The following is an 18,074-nucleotide window of genomic DNA, read 5'->3' as shown; positions in this document are numbered from 1 at the left end:
TTTGGTCACCAATAGTCAATTACACTTTTTAAAATTATACATTTAGCGACTAATCTTTTAGCCGCCAATAGTCAATGAATCGCCGACTAAACCGTTTAGCCGCCAAAAGAAACACTTTTGGCGACCAATTATTTTTGTTGCCAAAGGTTGTTCTGTGAAAAAAAAAAATAACGTTTTTGCTTTTTCTGAGATTCAAACCACCAACCTCCCGCATTCTAAACCTTTAGCAACACACTCTCTCCACTATGCCACTACAACACCACATGAATATATATGCAACATATATTATTTATATACTATATTGACCCGTATTAATATAAAACTATGTATATAAACATAATTATTTTTATTCAATATAATTTATGTAAAAAATAAATTATTTACCAAAAAAAAATGAGAGCACTTTTGGCGACTAAATCTGTTTTTTAGTCACCAATTCTATAGTTTTGGCTACTAATTATTTTTTAGTCGCTAAAAAAATTAATTTCCGCCTAAAAATAACCACTTTTGACAACTAAACTTATTTTTAGTCGCCAACACCTCCACTTTTGGTGACTAAACTGAATTTTAGTCACCAATTGTACACTTTTAGCTACTAAATTTTTTTTAATAGCCAAAAAGCTTCACTTTTGGCTACAAAATTTATTTTTGTCGGTAAAACACGTATAATTGGCGACTAAACTATTTTTTAGTTGCGAAAACCTATACTTTTGGCTACTAAATTTTTTTAGCGCCAAAAGCATTCACTTTTGGCTACTAAAATTTTTTTAGTCGCTAAAACCCATATAACCGGCGACTAAACTGATTTTTAGTCGCCAATAACTACACATTTGGCTACTAAACTGTTTTAGGCGCCAAAAGTCTTCACTTTTGGCTACTGATTCCATTTTAGTCGCCAATTCTGCTACTTTCAGCGATGAAAATTCTATTTTTAGTCGCCAATTCTGCTTTTTCTTGTAGTGGTATGTGTACACAAAATGTCTAAAATACCCTTTTTGTGGAGTTTAATGACTAAGATATCTTTCTTTTTTTTCTCATTAGTTTATTTAATGAAAATTGACAAATTATTTAAATTGAAAACAAATCAAATGATTAAGAATTAAATAAACTAAATTAAAAAATCAAAATTTATTTTGTTATAAAGTCAAACTCCGTAAAAAAATTTATAATTTTCTCAACTTTTAATTGATCAAAGTCAATAATTAAATCGTTAAAAAGTGTAGGTTCATTAAAATCACGGGACTTAGTCCATTTCTAAGATAAGAGGTGCACCCAAATAAAGTTGGTCCATTTTGATGGGTCAATTCGTTGGATCACTCCTAAGGGTATTGCGGTCGGCTTCGGTATACTAAAGTTGGCAAAATTTTTGCTTGGGGCCTCTAAAAATTGATTGAATCCTACAATATTTTTAGCTATTATGCTAGTCCACAAAAAATAAATAAAATAATAATTAAAAAATTAAAAAATCACCTATATTTAAACAATCCTAATTAAATTTGGTAAAGATTCAATATTAATAAATGGTTGATGTAGTGAATTATTTAGAACTAATAGATGGCTGTTTTTATTATAAATAAAAATAAAAATAAATAAATTCAAAAAGTCAATTGATATAGTAAATAGTTTGAAATTAATGGATGATTGTTTTTTGATTGTTTTTAGGGAATGAAAATTTTCATATTTAAAATTGATTAAATCTTACCTACGGTCAACTATGTCATAAGAAAGATTAAATGAAATAACAAATTTATCAATTGAAAATGATTTAGTTGATAAGTTGGATTGTATAAGTTTGATTACCAATTTTGTAATTAAAAATGCAAGGAGGGTAATGTTTAAGAGATATTTTGTTATAGTTTATTCACTTTTTATGGGAAAATTCTATTTTCACACTCTTTTATCTCTATGTACATAATTTCTCAATGCACACCCTTATGAAATTGGTTTTATGTTTTTGTTCTCAGTCCACACCTCACATGTTCCAATTATACCCTAAACTAACATCTTTGTACACACACCACTTAAACCATTTGTTCGACAGAGAATCAATGGTGTAGACCCATCTTTTATTCCACCCACCTTGAAAACAAAGCAATATCTTTTACAAAAAAACCCCCTCAGCAGATCACTCTATGAATCTTAAGATTATACAACAAATTATCTCCTTTGATTTCTAGTTACATCATCAAACTGATTCCTTCGATCAACAATGTCGTCAACATCGAAAAAGTCATTAATTGGCATCGACTTGTATCAACATAGATCTTGAAACAACATCGTTTTGTATCAAACTCCATTGAAGACGTACAACTCGATCCATCTTTTGTTTTTAATAAACTCTTGTTTTTTTCTGGAAGCAATTCGATTTTGCTTATTCGGTACTAGTTATACAAATGGAAAAGGTTTATTTGATTTTTAACTTCCGAAACATGTAAAACAAATCAAAACTTGGTTTCTGAAATAAATTCTTAAATTCAAAAGTTGATTTTAGAATAGAATTAATAATTTCGATAGTTGATATCCAAAAAAAGTAACATGTTTTGGCACTGGTTTATCGAATTAAAATGGTGAAAAAAAAATCTGTACAAAAAAACTTACATTTTCATAACTGCTTTTGTTGTAACCAGGCATATTGTTATTTGAATTTGAATTTCCATTAATTTGCAACTCTTACAAACATCAAGAATTATGGTGGATTCTAATGACAAAACGATATAATCAATGGAGTATAAACTTATAGAGTAACGCAATATGAGAGTATTGCTTTGCAAGCAATAGATGACTATAGAGTACATAGCAAACAATAGTCAATAGAATAAGTGAACAACAATGGAGGAAGTGAGAAACAATGGAGAAACTAGGGTTTAGTTTTTTCTTTTCTTAAAAAATGTGCACTGAGATTTTATTTTATTTTAAATGCTGTGTACAAAAAAAATTTTTGATTTAATGTTAATGGTGTGTTTTGATATTCATTATGGTCATTTTACTTTAGGGTAAAATTGTCATTAAAATAATATTTCATTAAGTGTGTACACAGAGATAAATAGGTATGTGGAAATAGAAATTTCCCTTCTTATGTGATACTTGAGTTTAGATTATTTTGATTTTTTTTATTTACTATAAACTTTGTTATATATTTAAGTAAATTTTATGTAAAATACAAAAACAAGAAGAAGAAGAAGAACGATATTAATATCTTGAGGTATTAATATTTTTGTGAAACCCCGTATTTTTGAGGTATTAATATTTTTGTGAAGGATATTTGGAAGTAGTTTGGTGGTGAGATTTTTAGATAAGAACCTAACTTATTTTCTCTATTTGTTTTATCTCTATTTACCTCCATTTCATTATTATCATTATTCATCTCTTTTATTTATTTATTTATTTCTAGTTTGTTTCAGCTCCAAGCAAAAGTTCTTTTCTTTCCCTCCAAGCAAATGTTTTTTTCTTTCTCTCCAAGCAACCTTTCTTTGCCTAGAAGTCAATTATCTTTCTTTCTCTCCTAGTTTACTTGGATGCTACTATTTGTTTTGTCTATAAAATGGAACTCATCCTATCAACTTCTTTCCATTCTTCTTCTTGGTCCATCCATATCTCTCTCTCTCTCTCTCTCATATTGTTCTCTCTTAAATTATAGAAATTTAGAGTTTAGATTAAAAATATTTAGAATGAGAGTTAGCATTTTATTTAAGATGAGAGTTGTAGATTTTGTAAAACTTTACATATCTTTTTGATCGACAACCTTTGAAGATTTATAGTGATATAACATATGATTAAAAGCATTGGTGTTGGAGGGATTTTGCATCAAGTGGTCATGGAATTGTTTTGAGGTAATTCGGGTGGTATACTATATGCTTTCTCTAAATCTCTTTGCAAAGAGTTTTTATCTTAATTACTTCACATTTGTACTCCTCTTAATTATCTTGGTAATATGTTAAATTTTGTGGAATCATTTTTGTTAATACGTTTGATTATTCTAGTCATTTGATCAATTTTGTGAAGTTGTTCTGTATAGTTAGTGTTGATTTGTCTGGCTAAATGACGTGGAAATACTCAGTACATAGATCGAGTGGACCTTGCTAATTGCTTGGACCAATAGCCCGGATTAGCGGTTGTGCTTGGGTGAGGTGGGTGAGGCCGATCACTGGTCATGTATTGTGTAGGACCGGATATTTGGTCCTGGATAAATTATCATACGTCGATTTGACTTGTCTGTGCAATTTGATAAATTGCTTGGTATCTCAAATTGAATTGTTTGTGCCATGTCGTAAATTGTTGGATCCCTATTTATTTATTCTCTATTTGAGCATTGTTATTCCTGTCATATCGTATACTTCCTGAATTAATTTATTTTTCAAGTATGGAGCAAATCTAGTGGCGATTGGAGTAGAAGCATTTAAAGAATTATTGAATTGGAGATTGTTTGGGCCCACCACTATATATTGTTTTTGGAGATTTGTATAAATTATAAATTATAGACATTTGTGTAATTATTTTGGAGCCAATTTATATTTATGAGGTTATTAATTAGTTAAAATTTTAAATTTTAAATTGATTTGATTTATTAATGACCTAAAAGTTAGGGCATTGCGCTTTTGATCACAAATTTTTCAAATGTATAAAAGGCTTGATATTAGGGACACTGCAAGAAAAGTGGGTATATAAAACGGAAGCATTTGCGACGGCACCATTTACCATCGCAAAAAGTGAGTTTTTGCAATGGCACCACTTGCCATTGCCAATAAATCGAGCTTCAACGACGACACCAGTTGTTGTCGCAAAAGAACAAGTTTTTGCGACTGCAATTCGAGGTTTTTGCAACAGCAACCCCTGTTGTCACAAATAAAGATATTTTTGCGATGGTATGAAACTTAACGTCGCAAAAAAAACCCCCCAAAATCTGCGCTCAGGTATTTTTTTCCCCCCTTGGCACTCGTTCTTCCCCCTTTAACCAAAAATCCCTAATCTTTCCCCATCTCTTCTTATGACTCTTTCTCTCTCTCTCTCTCTCTCTCCCTCGAAGGCGAGCAGCGGCAGACAACATTGAGCAGTGTGTGACAGCGGCGAGCAACGTGTGATGGTGGTGAGCTAGTGATGACGGTACGGCATGTCTCTCTTCAACTCTCTGAGTCAGTCTCAATCTCTGAACCAAGTTAGCTCTTCTTCTTCTTCTTCTTCTTCTTCTTCTTCTTCTTCTTCTCTATCTTCACATTCTTTCTCTCTCTCTCTCTCTCTCTCTGTGTGGCTATTTATGTGTTACCTTTTTCCATAGCTTTGTTGTTTTTTGGAAACATAATGAATATTCTTGAGGTTGAGGGACTTCTTTCATGTAAAATTTTCTAGCCATCTTTTTTATTTCTTTTATTTATTTTTAAATTTTTAGGGTTTTGAGTTCTATCCCTCTCTCCTTGCATTTGTTTGAATTTTTTGTTTTTTGGGTGTGTGCATATTTTTTGGTACATTTCCTCCTCATTCTAATTTTTCTAGGTCGTGTTGTTGGGCTTCAGGTAATTGGAGTTTGGAGTCCATGAAATTACTCCCAAAGATTACTTTTCTAATCTAATTTTCAGTGTCCTTGCTTGGTAGATGGGTTTGGCATTGAATTTTTCTTTGTTGAATCTATTACATAGAGTGGTGTGGGTTTTTAGATATGAACTCTGACACTATGAAGTTCTGATTTTCCATGCTACTTTGAATGTGATTTGATGAGTACCATTAATAATTGTTTGCATTGTTGGTATTTTATTCAAACAAATATGCAATATTTCCATTTATTGTTGTGTTTTTAATGTACTCAGGTTTTTGGTAGATTCTCCATAGTAATGTTAGCAAGTGGTTTACTTGTTGCTTGTTGCTGTTTGAAAATTTGAGCTAGTATAAAAAATTATTATTTGATTTATTAACTATGATTAAGGTTCCTGTAATAACCTGACCCTCGTACATGTTTTCTAATATATTTTTAGTCCCTTGTCATGCGCATTTAAATGCTTGTTGTGAACTTCCATGTTAAATTAAGTTAATTAAGTGAATCCAATGTTTTATGAATGTATATTTGTTTAACAAGAAAAGTATATGTTACATTTAGAATGTCTGAATCAGAAATTGGAAGCCTTAACGACTTAATTATCTGAAATTGATTATATATATATGTGATCAGCATAATTTTCAAGTAATATTAAGCATGTTTACGAAATTTCAATTTTGGAATGATTAAACGATTGGATTTTGTCCTATATACTTTTATATATGAATATCTATAACTAAGTTTTCTTAAGCAAGATCAAAACTTGAAAATATCTCCTGGAGAGGAATAAGGGTTTGAAAGGAAGAGATTTGGTCTTCAAGGGAGCAAGTGAGGAAGTGAAAGGGGCGTAGAGATTCTGAAGCTTAAGGTAAGTTTAATTTCACTAGTTCAACCCTCTTCCTTGAATTGAAGTAGAAATGTCTTGATGTTGTATGATCTAGAGGAATTTATATCTTGCTCTTTAAATTGTTAAACTTGAATCCAACTATGTAAGTATACTGCTACATGTGTTTGCATGTGGGCATCATGAAGAATAAAGGGATTGAATGTAAAGGAAATAGCCTCTTATATTTGATTCTCCTAGTTTGAGTACAAGTAGGTGTGATCAAGTTGTGTTCATGGGTTTAAAGATCTAGTTCAACCTAGATTGTGTATGATTGAGATTGTGTATGATTGTATTTGTTTAATTACATGATTGTTGAACCATGAATTGGCACTTAAAAGATCTAATTTAGACCTTATGAATGCTCACCAAGAATGGGGTTTTGCATGCACTTCGAACTGTCAAACAGGGCCCAGGCTGCACGTGCGGAGGCCATGGCCACACGTGCGGAGAAGAGGGAAAAAAATAGGTTTGCATTCTATTTTTGGGCGCTCGAGCGGCCAGGTTCTTCCGCTCGAGCGGAATTGGGCCGCACGAGCGGCCAAAGTGGGCGCACGAGCGGGCACCCCTGTTTCAACTTATGCTGAGTAACTTTGAATAGGCATATCTTTCGCATCCGGACTCCTTTTTGAGTGATTCTTGAGCCTAAAATCAAGCCCTGGAAGTCTAGTTTCCAATGGTGTGGTCCCACCCCCAAATTCTAAGTACAGAAATAGTTATGCCCAATTTAGTGACGACTGTTCACTATCTGTTTACCGGTTTGTACCGTTTCTTCGTCTGGGCCATTTTTCTATCGATTCCTCCTATCTCTATGGCATGTATTATAACTTATTGAAGTATAATGATCTTGGTACAACCATGGCTAATTGATTAAGTGGTCAAAGAGAATAAGTAAAGGATCGATTATTATCTCATATTATATGTTGTGCATTGTGCTTGTAGATCGAGACAAGGGCATCGTCCCATTACTACCTAGAGCCGATCACTGTGAGTAACAGTACTACAAATGTATATTATTTACCGTTAATAATTATTGTTATTAACATTCTGTTCTCCTTGAGCAATTATGTTAACATGTGTGTTGATTGGGAATTGATGTGAACATTGAAAGCTTTAGCACACATCAATATGATTCTGAAACCATTCTGCATTTCGACTACGGTTAATGGTTATCAGTAATGTGCTACAACCTATAATTATATATTTTTTCGCATAAGAACTGCATACAAGTTATTCTTGTGACATAGATATCTACCTAAAAGGGGAAACATATTCGATAATTGGATAGAATCATGGATAGTACTATAGTAGTGCGGTTGCTTTCTGTTAAAAGACATTGTTAATGTTCTGTTATCTGTAAATTAACCTTATTGACTCCTAGTGAACAAAAGGAACCATGATGCATGTGTTCCCCGAATCATTCTGTTTGCCAATGATGAAACAAGACTGTTATGAGGTAAATTGTTCTGTTCCTATTGAACGCACTACAATGACACATGTGTCTTCTATCAAAAGTGTTATTAAAATTTTAATATACGCGAGACGATTATGTCCATTTGTAATAAACCATGAGGTGATTTATATACACTATAGTGTGATGATATTCTCATGAATTTGGAAGTTATTCTGGTTTGTTTATTCGTTCTGTTATGTATTCTGTTTTGTTAATTCGATCCGTTTATGATATGACATGATGTGACCTATTGATTTCTGGTATGGAACAAAGTGCTGTATAGAACTAAGTGCTACACTTAAGTGGGAGCCACCTCTAGAATCCGTGCGAGCCTCCTCTTGAGTCCATACATACATTTCTGGGCCAATGGCCGTTTTGATATTTCTGGGCCAATGGCCGTTCTGATATTTCTGGGCCTATGGCCGTTCTGTATCTGTTAGGCCCATGGTCGTTCTGTACATTACTGGGCTTAAAGCCACTCTGTTAAGAAAACTGGACCCATGACTGTTCTGAAAGTAATTACAGAATGTAGTTAATCGTATGCCTCTGTAGTTATATGCTTTATTATTCAAGTTAAACATTACATTATTTATGTACTATTATTCACTGAGTTCCGCTCATTCTGTATTTTGTCTATTTCTGTAGGTAATCAACCGGGAGACCAGTCCTAACCCTTAAGGCTCGTCTCTCTCCTGTCGACCTCGGTGTGTCCGGGCACTTAGCTGAAGCCCGTGCATTTTGTAAAGTATTGTTAGGTTTTTGGCTTATGCTTGGGTTGTCTTTCATTAATATTTTTGCTATACGCCCAATTGTGGGGCTGAGTCAAAGTATATGTGTATATTTTCTGTATATTATTTACCTAATGTGATGTTGTGATCCTGGCATAATAGTGGTAGCTCAATGGAATAGATTTTTGTTATCAGGTGCTTCCGTTCAGGCCCCATACGTTAAATACATCAGGTTTTATGTCTGTTTCTGAGGTGGTCATGACCAAACTTTTAGGGTTGGGTTTGGGGCGTGACGAGTGGTATCAGAGCACGAGTTGCTATCTCACACACGAATCCATTGAGCTTTAGGATGTCTAGAAAAGGCCTAGGCCTCATGCATATATTTCTAAATATATAAGAAAAGATTGATGGCAACGTTAAATGTACTCTGATGATGCTAACGATTATGATCCATGTTTATTGTATATTTTTTGTGCATATTGTGATTGATTGTTGTGCAGAACATGGCGGAAATAAGGATAGGGGATCCGAAGGATACTACCCCCGCATGGTTAGACAGAACGAAAAGGAAAGTTGTGCAATATGTAAGACGAATTGCAGAAAAACAAAATAATAAAGAATTGTGCGAATTATTGCTTTTGGTTATGTTAAATAGATCGGCAAGACAATTTATATACAATGGTTAGATGAATGTGTTACCGGTTGATAGTCATCTGTGGGAAATGATGACGGTATGAATGTGCATTCTAGCACCTATTTAGATGAAGTGATTAAATTCTAAGTATGAAATATTGTTAAGGCCAAAGGAAATGATATATGTGATGCTAGTATTATGTTTTGCCATCGACGGTTTTGTACGGATGGTACCACCGACAGTCTTGTACGGGTGGATTATGTTTTGCCACCAACGATTTTCTAGAAGGGTTGTCTAACCGATTCGAGGTCGGCCACCGACGGTCATGAACGGGTGTGCTTCGATTCCGGGACGGTATTACCCTTGTTTTGTCCAGAATGTCATCCTTTGGGATTGTGTAGATGTTATTAACACCCAAGAAGCTTTGAAAAAAAAAAAAACAAACAAACAAACAAACTTTGATTGATGAACTTGATTCATCCCATGTTTTGCTACAAGCTATGATACATATTGTTTATAAGTAGTCTGTAATCTGTAATCAGGAATTCTTGTATGAATTGGTCGAAAGACATGAAGAACCCCACCTATGTTACGTGTTTGCTCATATGATGCTTGTAAAAGATGGGTAGTTATTGACCACTTAAGACCGGAACTATGTGTATCATTTAGTTATTGACTAAATGATTGATAATTTGATGATGTACCGCAAGAATGAAAACCCTGCCTATTTGTGTTACTGATTTAAGATTGAGAAATCATTTCTGTGATACCTTTCTGTGTACAATGCAAATGTTGGATATTGCGAATTAGTCCTCTATTATTTATTTGGAGGCTATAATGTGAACTGTTCTGCATGATATCGCGGATTTTGGTAGGAACAAATGGTCAAGGGGATATTTCATTTTGCGGAGGGGTTAATGATACGTACTGAGTATTTATTCCCCATGTATGTTTATACAGACTTGTATAATACGTGTAACGTGGTTACGAATTGATTTACTATCATATCGAACTGATCTGGCTAAGAATTTTAACTCTGAGATTAGATAGACAAATTATTTTGCCGCTAACTGTTGAATTTCTCAACATTATGGAATCTGGTTAGATGTGACTACTGTTTACTTAAGGAAATCTATGACCCTATGAATGGACCTACGTATGTGGAGTAACTAGATACTCTATTTATGTTAATTCACTGAGCCAGACGACTGGTCTATAAGTTCTGTATGGCTGTTAGCTAACCCACTGTAATTATGAATTGTGAATGCGGACCCATATGATTGATCTCATGTCTTACGGTAAGAAAAGAAAGAACCATCTAAAAAAAAAAAGAATACTGAAATGATTAAAAAGAGGCCAAGTTAATTTGTGTTGTAACAAGAAGAAATGCTTTTGGAAATAAGGGAATACAAAGAACAAATTGTGAAGCTGGTGGCTGCGGACTTAAGCGACTTATTTGTGACTGTTGGAATGAAGTGTACCTTGTTGGTAGGCTTTGTTATCCAATCTCATCATGCATAATATGATTTGAAGGTAACTACATAATGGATATCTTTTGAAAAATATATAATCTTAATTGATGATGATTACTTTTGAGTGAATTGTAATACATGAGTTACCCAAGGAATTATCAAACTGGGCAAGTTGGAACATGTACTTTCTAATGAGAATTGCACATGAACGATTACTGCTGGATCGATCTAGTTAGAAACTTAGTAGAGAACATTTTTATTCTGATTGAAATTAACGTATGATGTGGGAAGTTATGACTTGTATACTTACGGGGAAGCTATCTATTATGTTTCTGTATCCGAGAATTGTATGTTTCGGTCTTTGAAAATTGTTGCTATAAAACTTATTGACAGGGAAATATGGTGATGATAAACTCTGTCTACCAGGGATTTTATGCTTTGCATGTCCTGCCATGAACTCTTGTGGTCTTATATTAAGCAACACATAATCCTATGGAATAAATATATTGGGTTGTTATTTTTGTTTCTATGTGCCTCAAATAGACATTAAAATGACTAGTTGGATAAAGCTATGAGATGTTTGTTATGTTAAGAACTTTTGAATAACTGTGATAAACATCGAATTAACCTGTGAAAGGTTCGAACTGAAGAATTAACTGATCATCTATAACAGAATTAGACAATAGTGTGAGACAAAGCTTTCTAATCTGTTACATGGTAAAACAAGTATAGGGGACCAAACTTCTTCAAGGGGGGAAGAGTGTAATAACCCAACCCTCGTACATGTTTTCTGATATATTTTCAGTCCCTTGTCCTGCGCATTTAAATGCTTATTGTGAACTTCCATGTTAAATTAAGTTAATTAAGTGAATCCAATGTTTATGAATGTATATCTGTTTAACAAGAAAAGTATCTGTTGCATTTAGAATGTCTGAATCAGAAATTGAAAGCCTTAACGGCTTAATTATCTGAAATTGATTATATATATGTGATCATCATAATTTTCAAGTAATATTAAGCATGTTTACGAAATTTCAATTTCGGAATGATTAAACGATTGGATTTTGTCCTATATACTTTTATATATGAATATCTAAAACTAAGTTTTCTTAAGCAAGATCAAAACTTGAAAATATCTCCTGGAGAGGAATAAGGGTTTGAAAGGAAGAGATTGGGTCTTCAAGGGAGCAAGTGAGGAAGTGAAAGGGGTGTAGAGATTCTAAAGCTTAAGGTAAGTTTAATTTCCTTAAATTGAAGTAGAAATGTCTTGATGCTGTATGATCTAGAGGAATTTATATCTTGCTCTTTAAATTGTTAAGCTTGAATCCAACTATGTAAGTATATGGCTACATGTGTTTGTATGTGAGCATCATGAAGAATAAAGGGGTTGAATGTAAAGGAAATAGCCTCTTATATTTGATTCTCCATGTTTGAGTACAAGTAGGTGTGATCAAGTTGTGTTCATGGGTTTAAAGATCTAGTTCAACCTAGATTGTGTTTGATTGAGATTGTGTATGATTGTATTTGTTTAATTACATGATTTTTGAACCATGAATTGGCACTTAAAAGATCTAATTTAGACCTTATGAATGCTCACCAAGAATGGGGTTTTGTATGCACTTCGAACTGTCAAATAGGGCCCAGGCCGCACGTGCGGAGGCCATGGCCGCACGTGCGGAGAAGAGGGAAAAAAATAGGTTTGCATTCTATTTTTGGGCGCTCGAGCGGCCTGGTTCTTCCGCTCAAGCGGAATTGGGCCGCACGAGCAGCCAAAGTGGGCGCACGAGCGGGCACCCCTGTTTCAGCTTATGCTGAGTAACTTTGAATAGGCATATCGTTTGCATCCGGACTCCGTTTTGAGTGATTCTTGAGCCTAAAATCAAGCCCCGGAAGTCTAGTTTCCAATGGTGGTGGTCCCACCCCCAAATTATAAGTACACAAATAGTTATGCCCAATTTAGTGACGAATATTCACTATCTATTTACCGGTTTGTACCGTTTCTTCGTCTGGGCCATTTTTCTGTCGATTCCTGCTATCTCTATGGCATGTATTATAACTTATTGAAGTATAATGATCTTGGTACAACCGTGGCTAATTGATTAAGTGGTTAAAGAGAATAAGTAAAGGATCGATTATTATCTCATATTATATGTTGTGCATTGTGCTTGTAGATCGAGACAAGGGCATCGTCCCATTACTACCTGGAGCCGATCACTGTGAGTAATAGTACTGCAAATATTTATTATTTACCGTTAATAATTATTGTTATTAACATTCTGTTCTCCTTGAGCAATTATGTTAACATGTGTGTTGATTGGGAATTGATGTGAACATTGAAAGATTTAGCACACATCGATATGATTCTGAAACCATTCTGCATTTCGACTACGGTTAACGGTTATCGGTAATGCACTATAACCTATAATTATCTATGTTTTCGCATAAGAACTGCATACAAGTTATTCTTGTGACATAGATATCTACCTAAAAGGGGAAACATAATTGGATAATTGGATAGAATCATGGATAGTACTATAGTAGTGCGGTTGCTTACTGTTAAAAGACATTGTTAATGTTCTGTTATCTGTAAATTAACCTTATTGACTCCTAGTGAACAAAAGGAACCATGATGCTTGTGTACCCCGAATCATTCTGTTTGCCAATGATGAAGCAAGACTGTTATGAGGTAAATTGTTCTGTTCCTATTGAACGCACTACAATGACACATGTGTCTTCTATCAAAAGTGTTATTAAAATTCTAATATACGCGAGACGATTATGTCCATTTGTAATAAACCATGAGGTGATTTATATACACTATAGTGTGACGATATTCTCATGAATTTGAAAGTTATTTTGTTCTATTTATTCGTTCTACTATGTATTATGTTTTGTTAATTCGATCCATTTATGATATGACATGATGAGACCTATTGATTTCTGGTATGGAACAAAGTGCTGTACGGAACTAAATGCTACACTTAAGTGGGAGCCACCTCTAGAATCCGTGCGAGCCACCTCTTGAGTCCATACATATATTTCTGGGCCAATGGCCGTTCTGATATTTTTGGGCCTATGGCCGTTCTGTATCTGTTAGGCCCATGGTCGTTTTGTACATTACTGGGCTTAAAGCCGCTCTGTTAAGAAAACTGGACCCATGACTGTTCTGAAAGTAATTACATAATGTAGTTAATCGTATGTCTCTGTAGTTATATGCTTTATTATTCAAGTTAAACATTATATTATTTATGTACTATTATTCACTGAGTTCCGCTCATTCTGTATTTTGTCTATTTCTATAGGTAATCAACCGGGAGACTAGTCCTAACCCTTAAGGCTCGTCTCTCTCCTGTCGACCTCGGTGTGTCCAGGCACTTGGCTGAAGCCCGTGCATTTTGTAAAGTATTGTTAGGTTTTTGGCTTATGCTTGGGTTGTCTTTCATTAATATTTTTGCTATACGCCCAATTGTGGGGCTGAGTCAAGGTATATATGTATATTTTCTGTATATTATTTACCTAATGTGATGTTGTGATCCTGGCATAATAGTGGTAGCTCAATGGAATAGATTTTTGTTATCAAGTGCTTCCGTTCAGGCCCCATACGTTAAATACATCAGGTTTTATGTCCGTTTCTAAGGTGGTCATGCCCAAACTTTTAGGGGCGGGTTTGGGGCGTGACAGTTCCTTTCTGCTTTCTTTTTCCCTTGGTTTGTTCGTACTCATTGGTTTGCTTGGAAATTGTCTCTTGTTCTTGTGAAGGATTAAGCATAATTTTGAGTTTGTGTGCCTATTATTTCATCTCTCTGTCCTTCTTCCCTGTCTCTTTTTTGTACCACATGGTGAATACTTATCTTCTGTTTGTTTTATGATTCATTCCAAACCCAATCAATCAAGTTAGGTCGGTTACTTGAATTATTTTCTCCATTATGCTTTGTCAAACGCTACATGAATAGATAAATTAAATAAACTCATTTCCTTTTTACTATCACATTAAACAGTAATTTAGGTCTTTCCCTTTCCCTAATATTTTAAATTACTTCTATTTTTGGTGATCATATTACTCTTCCATTTTGTGGTTCTTTGACATCCCAATTTAGTTTTATTGATATTTTTTTTTTAGGATTTCTATAGAATTACTTTGATCATACTTTTTTTTTTTCCTTTTATTAAATCTAATACCGATTGTGATTTACTTTGCCTAAGTAGTTGGTTTTGGTATTCTCATTTTATGTTTAGCTAAATTGTTTTGTGTTTAAATCACTATGCCTAGGATATCTCTATTAAATCATTTGGATCGACGTTGATCACATATTGATGAGTTTTCACCACAAAGAGGGATAAGGCAGGGAGATCCACTCTCACCTTTTCTATTTAATATGGTGGCTGAGGGTAAGTATTGCATGCTACAACTGTACACATAAGATTTATTCCTACATTATTTTCCTTCAAAAATCCAAACCACTTTTCAAATCTCTGAAGAACGAATTCCTAAACACATTGAAAGTCATGTCTTCTTCCTCATATCGAGCAATGGCGTTGCTAACTAAACCCATCTTGAGCACGCAGTGAAGCCTGACACTCTATGATCATACCTCGCCGAATTCAACTCCACCTTCCTCTTCGCCTTTGCCACAGTTGGCTCTGCTATGTCTCCAAGGAAGATGATGTTGGATGTTGCGACATATCCGTATGTGCTTGTAGTTGTTGCGGTAGCGAATGTGTTTGCATTGTCGGTAACGGTTTGTGCAGCGGCTAATATATCTGGCGGCCATGTGAACCCGACGGTCACGTTCGGGATGGCGGTTGGGGGTCATATTAGTGTTCGTATGGCCAGTTTTTACTGGATCTCACAGTTGGTTGGGTCTGTAATGGCTTGTCTTTTCTTAAAAGTTACCACCGTCTCACAACATGTACTCGTCCATGGAATCCCACAAGAAATGACTGGGTTCGGAGCATCCATTTTTGGAAGGAGTGATGACATTTGCTTTGGTCTACACGGTCTATGAAGTCGGGGACCTAAGACATGGTCCATTGGGAGCAATTGGACCCTTACAATTGGGTTCATTGTAGGAGCCAATGTATTGGCATCCAGGTCATTTATAGTCGGGTCAATGAACCAGGCTTACTCGTTTAGGTTTGCTCCTGTTGGACGGAGTTTTAAGAACCATGTAGTCTATTGGGTCGGACCTTTGATCGATGTTGTTCCTACTGGTAGCCTATATGATGATGTGGTCTTCCGGTTCAAGTACCCGGCATAGCAGATGGAGTTGGGGTTTAAATAAATGCAGGAAAATGTTGACTTTATTTTATTTTATTTTGGGTTTTGTTACCTACCTTTTGATTTTTTACTTTGGAAACGAATTTTGGACTTTCATTATTATAGCTAATATATATATATATATATATATATTTCCAATGATCATTACTTATTACTATTTGCAGTATGAATTATTTTCATCAATGAAATATGAACAGTTATTAATTTATTACCAAATTGCACAAAAAAAAATTGTATATGTAAGTGGAATATAACGTAAATAGTTTGGGTTAGACCAAACCAAACCATATACTGAGAACCCAAAATACTTAGAAAACTTATAAACGGATTTTAAAAATCTAGAAACAAAAAACAATTTGATTGAGGATTGTGTTGGACACAATTTCCTTAAGACAAATTCGTCCCTCGCTGTGGTGCACACAAGTTTTTATTGGACATTTGTCTCCTAGGATACAATGACCTAACCTTGCAGAAATAACACTACAATGGCAAGTCTGGTGAACCTTACTGTTTAGAATTCTCTTGCAAAAAAGATAGAGTGCAAAAGAAAAAAAGCACAAGATGAATTTCATACCAAATGAATTCAATGGGGTTCTATTTATATAGGTGAATTGGTGTCATTTCGAAAGGTCATTGTGACTATTCAATGAAAAGGCACATCACTTTTCTATGAAGAGACATAACTCTTCCATGGAATAGGTGCAAAGAACATATATGACTGTTCTTTCAAATTGATTCGAATTTTAAATCGAATATGGTTCAATTTTGACCGAAAAATATAAAAAATAAATTTAATTTTAATTTAAATAAATTTGTCTTAAAACCATACTCAAATGGTGCACGTTGGAGTCAATTTCTTATTCACCTATTAATGGTTTCCAAACCATTTTTCCAACAATCCCCCACATGAATGAAATGATGAAAAAGTATGCAAGACTCAATACAGACTCCAAGAGAATTCAATTGGGAATATCCTGCATGGGGATAGGTTGCTTTTACAGCGATCCTGGTTTTAGCCCGACCTTTATTGTGCTTCGGACTCGAGTTTCGTGATTGTATGTTGTTGTCTAGGTCTTGTTTCCTTCCTTTTACTCTTTGTGTTTGAGTTTTGGGATGTGTTGGGTGAGTTTGGAATAGGCTGGTTGTAAGTTGGTACAAGTGGTTGCTACCCAAGTTTTGGCTTCTTCGCTCGAGCAAGCCTTGGGTATTTGCTTTTTCGCTCAAGCGAGCTTTCTTGCGCTTGAGCGAGGATTGAGAATCCTTAGGTTTCTTTCTCAGACACAACTTTCGCTCGAGCGAGAACTCTTGCGCTCGAGCAAGACTTGTGTTGTCTGTTCCTTCGCTCGAGCGAGGCTTCTTGCGCTCGAGCGTGCGTCTGTGTTTATGGGAGACCTGAAGCTTTGCATTGTGTGCTCGAGCGATGCTTCTTGCGCTCGAGCGAGGCCATTTGTTGTGTCTAGTCACTCGAGCGACAACTCTTTCGCTCGAGCGAGCCTCTCATATATCAGTTTGCGACAGTGATATTTTATATCATTTTTTGGTCCCTCTTTCACTCAAAACCCTAGATCGACTGTCTCTCTCTCTCTAAAACACACTCTCTTCCTATAAATACTCCATGATCTAGAGCCCGTCTACCCTACTTCCTTTGTTAAAAAGATAGAGTATCGCATGGGCTTTCTTTTGATCCGAAAAAGTTCAAGTTTGGGGCATCCTCAAGTTTCTCCTTCTTCCTCTTTGAGCTTCTCCATTTGAGGTAGGGATAATCTACTCTCTAATATGAGTTTTAACCTTGATATTTGTCATTTTGTATAAATGGTGGGATTTGGGAAGCTTTGGGTGAAGTTAGGGTTTGGGTTTGAATTTGTGAAAGAGGGGTTTTCTATTTTGGGATCCATATGCGTATGTGAGGTCTTGAAAATGGGGTTATTTGTGTATAATGGGTGAAATTTAGCCTTGGGTGTAATATTTGGGAAAGGGGAAAAAATGCCCTAATTTGGATTAAATAAATTATTTTGTATAAATAATGAAATCAATGTGGAAATATAAAATTGGTTTGGGAATTACGAAATTGGGGGAATATGTGATTAAATGGTGTAGATGGA

General features: G+C 34.8%; 1 pseudogene; it reads left to right on the top strand.

Moving 5' to 3' along the window:
• The first annotated feature begins 13,320 nt into the window (after window positions 1-13,320).
• Window positions 13,321-15,972, top strand: LOC114262599 (putative aquaporin TIP5-1 pseudogene; annotated as a pseudogene).
• Window positions 15,973-18,074: the final 2,102 nt, after the last annotated feature.

Source organism: Camellia sinensis, chromosome 4 (assembly GCF_055761805.1).
Source record: "Camellia sinensis isolate YWXY chromosome 4, ASM5576180v1, whole genome shotgun sequence".
In the NCBI taxonomy this organism is placed as follows: Eukaryota; Viridiplantae; Streptophyta; class Magnoliopsida; order Ericales; family Theaceae; genus Camellia; species Camellia sinensis.
This window is presented reverse-complemented; position numbering and strand designations above follow the sequence as displayed.